The sequence below is a fragment of the Sapajus apella genome, unplaced genomic scaffold (genome assembly GCF_009761245.1).
Source record: "Sapajus apella isolate SASKATOON/1434 unplaced genomic scaffold, GSC_monkey_1.0 scaffold279, whole genome shotgun sequence".
NCBI classification, from domain to species: Eukaryota; Metazoa; Chordata; class Mammalia; order Primates; family Cebidae; genus Sapajus; species Sapajus apella.
In genome coordinates, this window is record NW_022437219.1 from 28,610 (window position 1) to 39,122 (window position 10,513).

The window sequence follows — 10,513 nt, forward strand, 5'->3', positions numbered from 1 at the left end:
TTTTTTGTGAGCACATTCACTGGTTATCTTATAAGAAGACTGTGCTTGTAAATGACACATCACTTTTCTTTTGCAGTGCCCAAGACTTTATTTTCATCTGTGACTATTAAAATTGTGTTTATATATGTGTTTGTTATAAATATCTTTGTGTGTATCCTAGTCTATTTGTTGAGCCTCTTTTTTCATCATTTGCTCTTCTAGAATTTTTTGCTTTTTATAATTTTTGCCTTTATAATTTTTTGATATTTTTAATATTTTTGTGTTTATTCTAATTTTTTATTTCTTTATAGTTGTCTGTGTTTCTCTTTCACTCACTATTTTTTAATTTATTTAAATTTTTTAAAATTAATTTATACATCTTCATTTTATGGTTGCTTTCTGAACAGTTTATAATTTTTATATCAGGCTATTTTCCTATAATATTTTCTATGCATTGTAATTTTTGATTGAGATTTGAACATTTAAAAAAACTACCTGTCACAGTCTTTGTAATGTAGCTTTTTTCCTGACATACATTAAAACCAATTGTTTTAGCTAGAGATTCTGGGAATCTCTCAGACATGTTCTTAGGATGTATCTTATCTGAAATTTTTTTCTTTATATTTAGTTAAATAAATTTATTAATGTTTCTGCTTAATGGCCGGTCCTCATTTGCTACATGTGTTTTCTCTCTGTCGTACTGCAGTATCTCTACTGCTGTAGCAGTTACCTTTGGTCTTAGTGACTCAAACTGTCATTCCAATGAATACTACTGTAGTAGTCTGATTTCATCCTGGTAATGAAGATATACCCAAGACTGGATAATTTACAAAGAAAAAACATTCAGTGTACTCACTATTCCACATGGCTGGGGCAGGCTTATAATTGTGGCAGAAAATAAAAGAAAAGCAAAGTGACATCCTACATGGTGGCAGTCAGAGAGACAGGAAGAGGAACTCTCCTTTATTAAAACTTTGAGATTTTGTGAGACTCATTAACTATCACAGGAACAATATAGGAAATATCCGGCTCCATAGCTCAATTATCTCCCCCCAGGTTTTTTCCCCAACTCCCATAACTTTGAATTATGGGAGCTACAATTCAAAATGAGGTTTAAGTGGAAACACAGAACAAAACCATATTAGCTACCACTTTTTTTTTTAGTATTTAATGCCATGGAAGACAGAAACCAGTGTGTGAAAAGACTCTTAGAAGCCAGAAATAGAAATGTAGGTGTCACTGTTTTTCTGGGGTTTATTTTATTTATATATTTTTCTTAAAAACAAAAAAGAAAAAGCAGAAGTTGGCAGTTTACTTCTAAAGACACTATATTATGTTTGGGGAGCAGGAAGAGCTCTGTTGAGGTCTCTGTTGGGTAAATGTAACAGATGTTTTTTTCTATGTAACTCTTTGTATTGTGCTCACGGGGGTACTGAACACAAGTCACTTATTTATAAATCTTCCACAAATGTGATTTGGTCAGTATGTTTTTGTTAAATTTATATGTCTATGAAGAAACTAGGGCCTGTGGTACTCTTCTATGCCATCTTGCTTATGTAGTTTGTGTAATTTTAGAGGTTAGATGTATTGACTATAAAAATCTTAGTCTAGCAAGTGGAATAATTTGCTGTTTTTATTTTTTTCAGTTATGTGTTCTTACTTTGCTAAAGACCTATGGCCAGAGCAGGGCATGAAAGAATCATTTCAAAAAGTGATACTGAGAAGATGTGGAAACTCTGGAGATGAAAATGTACCACTTGATGACTGTAAAATGCACGATAGAGTTTATTACAAACTTAAGAAATGTTTGATGGCTGAGAGCAAAACATTTCTGTGTTATAAATATGTAAAGGTCTTTTATATGTTTTCATATTCGAATAGATATAAGACTTGCTAAAAAGAACACTTATAAATGTAAAACGTGACAAATCATTTTGCAAGTTTGTACATCTAATTCAACATAAAGGAATTTATATTAGAGTGAATTCCTACAAAGGTGAAGAATGTGGCAAAGCCTTTAACTGGTCCTCATACCCTATTACACACAGTATATTTCATACTAGAGAGAAACCATACAAATGTAAAGAATGTGGCAAAGCTTTTAAGTGTTCCTCAAACCTTACTAAACATGAGAGAATTCATAGTGGAGAGAAACCTTACAAATGTGAAGAATGTGGCAAAGCTTTTAACCAGTCCTCTTGGTTTGCTAAACATAAGAGAATTCATACAGGAGAGAAACCCTACAAATGTGAAGAATGTGGCAAAGCTTTAAGTGGTTATCAGCCGTTACTAGACATGAGAGAATTCATAGTGGAGAAAAACCCTACAAATGTGAAGAATGTGGCAAAGCTTTTAAATGGTCATCAGACCTTACTAAACATAAGATAATTCATACTGGAAAGAAACCCTACAAATGTTAAGAATGTGGCAAAGCTTTTAAATGGTCATCTGTCCTTATTAGGCACGAGAGAATTCATAGTGGAGAAAAACCCTACAAATGTAAAGAGTGTGGCAAAGCTTTTAACTGTTCATCAGACCTTACAAAGCATAAGATAATTCATACTAGAAAGAAACCCTACAAATGTAAAGAATGTGGCAAAGCTTTTAAGTGTTCCTCAGACCTCACTAAACATGAGAGAATTCATAGTGGAGAAAAACCCTACAAATGTGAAGAATGTGGCAAAGCTTTTAACCAGTCCTCATGGTTTACTAAACATAAGAGAATTCATACAGGAGAGAAACCCTACAAATGTGAAGAATGTGGCAAAGCTTTTATTTCGTCCTACTGCCTTACTGCACATAAGAGAATTCATAGTGGAAAGAATCCCTTCAAATGTGAAGAATGTGGCAAAGCTTTTCATTGGCCATCAAAACTTTCTAGACATAAAAGAATTCACACTGGAGATAATTTTTAAAAATGTGAAGAACGTGGCAAAGTTTTTAACCAGCCATCAATCCAAGAGAATTTATACTTCAGAGAAGTGTAACAAATGTGAGGAATATGGAGAAGTTTTAACCATTTCTCAAATCTTACTAAACAAGACAATTCATACTGGAAACAAGTCCTACGAAGTGAACATTGTGGCAAAGGCTTTGGTGTATTCTTAACCTTTATTAAACATGATAATTAATGCCGATAAGAAACCCTGCACAAATGTGAAGAATGTGGCAAAGGCTATTGTGAATCCTCAGGACTTAATAAACAAAATATTTCATACTAAAGCATGTGGAAAAACTTTTTACCAGTCCTCACCCCTTACTAAACTTAAGCAACTTCATACTGGAGAGAATTCTGAAACTTGTGAAGAATGTGGCAAACTTTTTAACTAGTTCTTAAACCCTACAGAACATAAAGTAATGCACAATGGATGGAAACTACTTATCTTAAGAATATGACAAAGCCCTTAGTATATTGTTAACCATTTCTAAACATAAGGTAATTCATACTGGAGACTATTCCAACAAATGTGAAAAATGTGACAAAGACTGTAACAAGTTCTCAATATTTATTACACACAATTCATACTGGAGAGAAATCCTACTAGCATAATGTGTCAAAGCCTTTTACAGCTTCTCAATTCTCAGCAGACATAAGATAATTTATATTGAAGAGAAACTCTACAAACCTGAAAGATGAGACAATCTTTTCACAACACCTCAAACTTAAAAATATAAAGTAAATTAAGTTTGAAAAATGTGACAAAACTTTTAACTAGTACTCACATTTTATTGCACAAGAAAGCATTAATACTAGAGAAAAATTCCACAAATAATAAAAACTGGAATAGCTGTTGATACCTGCTCATATCTTACACAAAATCCAAGAGTTTATACTTAATAAAAACATTTTTAGTGCAATTATTGTCAAGATCACTTTCAGAAAATATGTCATTAAACAAGAGCGTTCATTCTGAAGACAAACATTAAAAATATAAAGAGAGTTGTAGTACCATTACTTGTTTCATAAGTGTTGTGCAGGGTTTGTATTAGAGAAAAAGCCTGAAGAAGTTTCTCAAAACTTGCTCAACATCAGGGAATTTATATTATATTGGAAAAAATCCTAATACGTGTAATAAGTTTAACTAAAGAATTGTTCAAAAATGAGAGCTAAGAAAACACCAGAGAGTTCATAGTAAAATATATGTTTACATATGCAGTAACTGTGAAAACAACATTTACTTCAAAATTAAGTCTATGTCAACATCAGCAGACATAGACTTAGTAGAAATAACTAAGTAGAGTTATTGAGACATCATAGTAGAAATAACTAAGATACTGACCCTTCAGACATTACACTAAATCAGAGTATTCAGTGTAGAACATCATTCAAAACTAAAGTTGTTAGATAAATTTTTTCTATGTAACTTTAACAAAAGAAAATTGGACTTATGATTGCATTCAAAGAATACTTTTTTCATTTAAAAACTTTACAGATTTATTTTTGGAAAGTAAATGATATGATTCAACTCACAATTTACTTCATGCTGTATCTTTTATGGTTATAATAAAAACTATATAGAAGTATAAATAAAATTTATGTGTTTCTATATGTCCCAAATAAGTATTTTGTTAAATTTTCCTGTATATTTTTCTTTGAACATGTGAACTACCTACACATAAAAACTTTTAGTTTTGATTCACATACAGTTAAATATACAAGTTAGTCTAATAATATATCTTAACTGTAATAGAATTGTAGAATAAGTGTGTGTGTGTATGAGTTTTACCTATTTCCAGAAAAAGCAATATTGGAACAAAACAAATTATTTTCACATGGTGACTAGTTTTCTAGAAAACTAAAAACCTCAATAATGCTGAATACAAATCTATATTCTTTACTCATTATTTCATTATTGTACAGACAAATACTTTTCCTGTTTCTTATAATTCATTTTTTGTTTTACACTGTAAGAATATTCATTGTCAGCTGGTTAGTAATTAATTTTCATAAAATGAGGTAGGACAGAAAATGATTTTTAGATGTAATTTCATAATTTGTGTATATTTTTTAGTTAGAACATTTCATTGTGTTTAATTGGAGAAACCTCTTTATGCCTACTATTCCTTATTGTTTCTTTAACCTTTTATAATTGACTTTTGTAAATTTATCTGTTAAACCAATATATTCAGGGAATTACTTGGGAGGCTTCATGAGTCATGAGGATTTTAGGTATTTCTTTTTTTTCTTTTTTTGGTCTGTTTGTTTGTTTATTTGTTTTTTTGAGCTGGAGTCTTGATTTGTCACCCAGGCCGAAGGTCAGTGGCTCAATTTCAGCTCAATGCAACCTTCACCTCTTGAGTTCAAGCAATTCTTCCTGTCTCAGCCTCCCAAGTCACTTGGATTACAAGTGCCTGCCATGATGCCCACCTAATTTTTGTAATTTTAGTGGAGACAAGGTTTTGCCACATTGGCCAGGCAGGTCTCGAACTCCTTACCTCGTTGATCCGACCCTCAACCTCTGAAAGTGCTCAGATTACAGGTGTGAGTCACCATACCCGGCAAGAATATTTTGATATATGAATGTAGCAAACAAACATGATAGTGCTTCTCACGTGACAGATGTTCTGTAATAAGCCATAAATATTTTTGCTGGAGTTAGTTTGCAAATCAAGTTATATATGGAAAATATCAATAGTGAAGAAATAATATTGATTATTGATGTGGAGAGAACGTTTTTACCAGGCTGCAAAGTGGACTCTTGCTGAATTTAAAGAGAAATTCTGGTTTGTTTTGTTTTGTTTTGTTTTGTTTTCTGATTATCCAGTTTTGTTTTTCTTATGTGCATTCCAACTATATATGCATCACAGACCTTTTTCTGTGTTATGGCTACAGTTTTCTCACTTTTGTTTTTATGCTCTGTCATTTCGCATGGTACTTTGTAGATTTTGATTAGAAAATTGTTTCTGTTTTTGTTTTTGTTTTCTTGAAACGGAGTATTGCTATTGTTGCCCAGGCTGGAGTGCAAGGGTATAATCTTGACTCATCACAACCTCTGCCTCCTGGGATTTTTTTCTACCTCAGCCTCTCAAGACACGGATTATATGCATCCACCATCATGCCCAGCTAATTTTGCATTTTTAGTAGAGATGGGGTTTCTCCATGTTGGTATGGTCTCTGGTGATCTGCCTACCTCAGTCTCCCAAAGTTCTGAGATTATAGGCATGAGCCACTGTGCTTGACCTGAAACTTTTAATGCAGTAAAAGTTGGTTATAACTTGAGAGTTTGCTTATCAATATAGCTTTGACATCAGATAAAGATAAAAGTCATACAGTATTCACTGCAGGGGAGAAGTAAATTATTTAGCATTGATCTGTAAAAGAAAAATTTTAAAAGATTCTTACACAAAGTGTGTCAAATATAAAATGTATCTTTGTAATTCAATTTCTAACAGTTAGTGGTAAGTAATAAATTTTTAATGTTTGATGATATACTTACAGCACAACTTATATTTCCATGCAGAATCTCTATATTTAAGTTTGAATATTAAAGGTTACCAAATAATAAAATTACTAGCGTAAATTTTAAATTAGAATTTTTTTTGTTGATATTATAATTTAAAGAAATTTCCCAGTTATATAGTTTTTCGGGGGGTGAAGTTCAGCATACAATTTTTATACTTAGTCACCTATCTGTAGCCAATTGTTAATTTTTTCTGAAAAATATGTGAAGATTATGCCAGTTTTTGAATTAAAATATTTTCTGTTATTTCACATGCAAATTTGTTTACTGTGTTCACAGAGTGTCCAGTCATGGGACCATCAGCAGTCATGGGACCGCCTGCCCTTTTACTGTCTTTGATGTCATTATCATTAGCACCAGAAACTCCTGGTGCCCCAAACTTAAAGGAAATGCCCTAAAGTAAATTGGCTTCCTCCAGGCACTGTGCAGGGACCATGACATGATGTTAAGTATCAAAGTTTCTATGGTTGTATTTTACAAATGACAAAAGAGCACAAAGCTATATATGGGTAATACTACTCAGTCAGGTTTATGACAAACACAGATCATATTTGAAATATTAACTTTCTATAAAGTTTTAAAAATACATTTTTTAACTTGACAGATAAAATGGGTATTTATTTTTTTAAATATAATATTTTGAAGTATACTTTCATTGTCAAATACTTAGCCCTGTGTAATAAATGTGTTAACTGAGTTAACTCCTTTTGGTGAGACCACATGGCATTATCTTCGCATTTTTCATAAATACATATACATTTTTATGAACTATAGTCATCATGCTGTATAATATATCTTTTGAAGTTGTCCTTCCTATACAACTATAATTATGTATTTGTTGACATTTTTCCAATCGCCTCTTTTTTTCAATTACCTTGGCACCTGGTGGCCACCATGTTACTCTATACTTCAGTGAGATTAACATTTTTAAGTATCCATTTGTAAGTGGAATCATGAGATACTAGTCTTTCTGTGATTGGCTTATTTCAACACATGCAATGTCTTCCAGGTTAATCCATGTGATTGAAATAATAGCATTTTTTGAAAAAATAAAAAATATTCAATTTTGTACATATATTGTATTCATTTGTATTAGATGTTAAACTGCTGGTGCTATATTTGTGTTATTGTGAAGAGTGCTGCAAACAACATAGAAGTGCAAGTATTTCTTCATTCTCATTTTGAATATATGCCTGAAAGTACAATTGCTGGAATATATGGTGGTTCAATTTTAAATTTTTTCAAAACTCTTATTTTGTTTTTTTAATGTATGTCCTCATTTACATTCAAACCAACAGTGTGCAAGGATTTCCTTTACATCTTTACCAATGTTTTTATTTTAGTAAATATCTCATAGGTATTTCTTTTTGTTTTAGTATTTTTGTTTTTCTCAGAGATAAATTTTATAAATATCTCATAGGTATTTTTTGCTTGTGTTTCTCTGACAATAATTGAAATTGAGCATTTTTCAATGTATCTCTTAGCCATGTCTTTTGAAAACTATTTAAACCTGAACTGGGTGTGGTGGCTAATATCTGTAATCTCAGCACTTTGGGAGGCTGAGGTGGGCAGATTGCCTGAGGTCAGGAGTTCAAGACCAGCCTGGCCAACACAACAAAACCCCATCTCTACTAAAAATACAAAAAGAAAAATAGGCATGGAGGTACATGCCTAAAGTCATAGCTACTAGAGGAGCTGAAGCAGTAGTATCGCTTCAACCAGAGAGGTGGAGGTTGCAGTGAGCTGAGATTGTGCCACTGCACTCAAGCCTCAGCAACAGAGAAACTCTATCTCAAAAAAAAAAAAAAAAATCAGCCTGCTGCTCATAGTTATTTATTTTTTGTTGTGTAGTCATTTGAGTTTCTTGCATATTTTTTACATTATTCTCTTGTCACACACATAATTTGCAAATACTTTCTTCCATTGTTTAGTTGTCTAAGTTGATTGCATTAGACTCTGTGCAGCAGATTTTTACTTTGAAATAATCTGACCAGCAGGAACCTGCATCCATGAACAGAGCCCTTTGCTCCTCCCTCAGAATGAATGGAGACCAGAAATCAGACGTTTATGCCCAAGAAAAGCAGGATTTCATTCAGCACTTCTCCCAGATCTCTAGGGTGCTGACTGAGGAGGAGATGGGGCACCCAGAGACAGGAGATGCTATTGCCCGGCTCAAGGAGTTCCTGGAGTACAACGCCATTGGAAGCAAGTATCACTGGGGTTTGACGGTGCTAGCAGCGTTCTGGGAGCTGGTGGAGCCAAGGAAATAGGATGCTGATAGTCTCTACTGGGCCCTGGCTGTGGGCTGGTGTGTGGAACTGCTGCAAGCTTTCTTACTGGTGGCAGATGACATCATGGATTCATCCCTCACCCGCCGGGGACAGATCTGCTGGTATCAGAAGCCAGGCTTGGGCTTGGATGCCATCAATGATGCCATCCTTCTGGAAGCATGTACCTACCACCTGCTGAAGCTCTACTGCTGGGAGCAGCCCTATTACCTGAACCTGATTGAGCTCTTCCTGCAAAGTTCCTAACAGACTGAGATTGGGCAGACCCTGGACCTCATCACAGCCCCCCAGGGCAATGTGGATCTAGGCAGATTCACTGAAAAGAGGTACAAATCTATTGTCAAGTACAAGATGGCTTTCTACTCCTTCTACCTTCCTATAGCTGCTGCCATGTACATGGCAGGAATTGATGGTGAGAAGGAACATGCCAATGCCAAGAAGATCCTGATGGAGATGGGAGAGTTCTTTCAGATTCAGAATGATTACCTTGACCTCTTTGGGGACCCCAGTGTGACTGGCAAAGTTGGCACTGACATCCAGGACAACAAATGCAGCTGGCTGGTGGTCCAGTGTCTGCAACGGTCCACTCCAGAACAGCACGAGATCCTGAAGGAAAATTATGGGCAGAAGGAGGCTGAGAAGGTGGCCCGAGTGAAGGCATTATATGAGGAGCTGGATCTGCCAGCCGTGTTCTCACACTATGAGGAAGACAGTTACAACCACATTACGGGTCTCACTGAACAGTACGCAGCGCCCCTGCCTCCAGCTATCTTTCTGGGGTTTGCACGCAAAATCTGCAAGTAGAAAAAGTGATCTAGAGGCTGCAAGGGTGGTAGGAGGCTTTCAATAAATAAATTATTGTGTAAAAAAATAAATAATCTGACTCATTCATTTTTCCTTTTGCTTCTCAGGTTTTGAAGTTGTATTTAAAAATTCACTGCCCAGACCAATGTTACAAGGCTTTTAGTCTATATTTTTTGTAGCAATTTCAGAGTTTCTAGCCTTACATTTAAGTAACTTATTTTAAATTCTGAGATGAGAATCTCATCTTATTGCTTTGCATGTGGATTACAGTTTTCTCAACACCATTTATTGAAGATACTGTCTTTTCCCTAAGAAACTGTCACCTTTTTAAGTATGTTACTAGTATTTTGATAGAGGTTGCATTATATCTGTAAATTATTATGTGTAATACAAATATTTAACAATATTAATGCCAATTCATTAATGAGTAATATTTCTCAATTTGTGTAGCATTTAATTTTCTATTTAATTCTCTTTAGAGTATAATTCTAAAGTTTCAACTTTTTGGTTGAATTTATTTCAAAATATAGTTACTACAGTTATTGTGGATAGGATTGTTTTTAAATTTCATTTTGAGATAGTTGTTAGTGTGTGTATAGAAATCCTACTGACTTTAAGATGTTGCTTTCATATTCTATAAGTTCAATGAATTTGTTTAGTAGTTCTGATAGTTTTTAGTAAAGTGTTCAATTTTTTGATACATAAGATTATGTCATCTTCAAAAAGGATAATTTAAATTCTTTTATTCAATTTGAATTTCTTTCACTTTTTTGTCTAATTTCTCTATCTTGGGCATTTTATACTATGTTTGGTAGGACTGAAGAAAGTGGACACCCTTGTTCTAGCTCATAGAGTAAAAGCTTATGGGTTTTCCTGTTTAGTATGTTCCTAGGTGTGCTTTTTTTTGTTATACATGAGATATATTGGCTTGAGATCATTTTCCCATATCTGAAGTTTTAGAGATTTATCATAATGGAATGT

The 10,513-nt window shown here is 33.7% G+C and overlaps 1 long non-coding RNA gene and 1 pseudogene across 1 annotated transcript; one reads left to right on the forward strand and one right to left on the reverse strand.

Annotated features, from left to right (window-relative positions):
* Positions 1-1,266: 1,266 nt before the first annotated feature.
* LOC116545505 lies at positions 1,267-2,370 on the reverse strand. Its single transcript, XR_004266336.1, has 2 exons — positions 2,302-2,370; positions 1,267-2,134 (listed from the first exon to the last, which is right to left on the reverse strand). It is a non-coding gene; the product is annotated as an uncharacterized LOC116545505 (long non-coding RNA).
* Positions 2,371-8,435: 6,065 nt separating this feature from the next.
* LOC116545508 lies at positions 8,436-9,541 on the forward strand (annotated as a pseudogene).
* Positions 9,542-10,513: the final 972 nt, after the last annotated feature.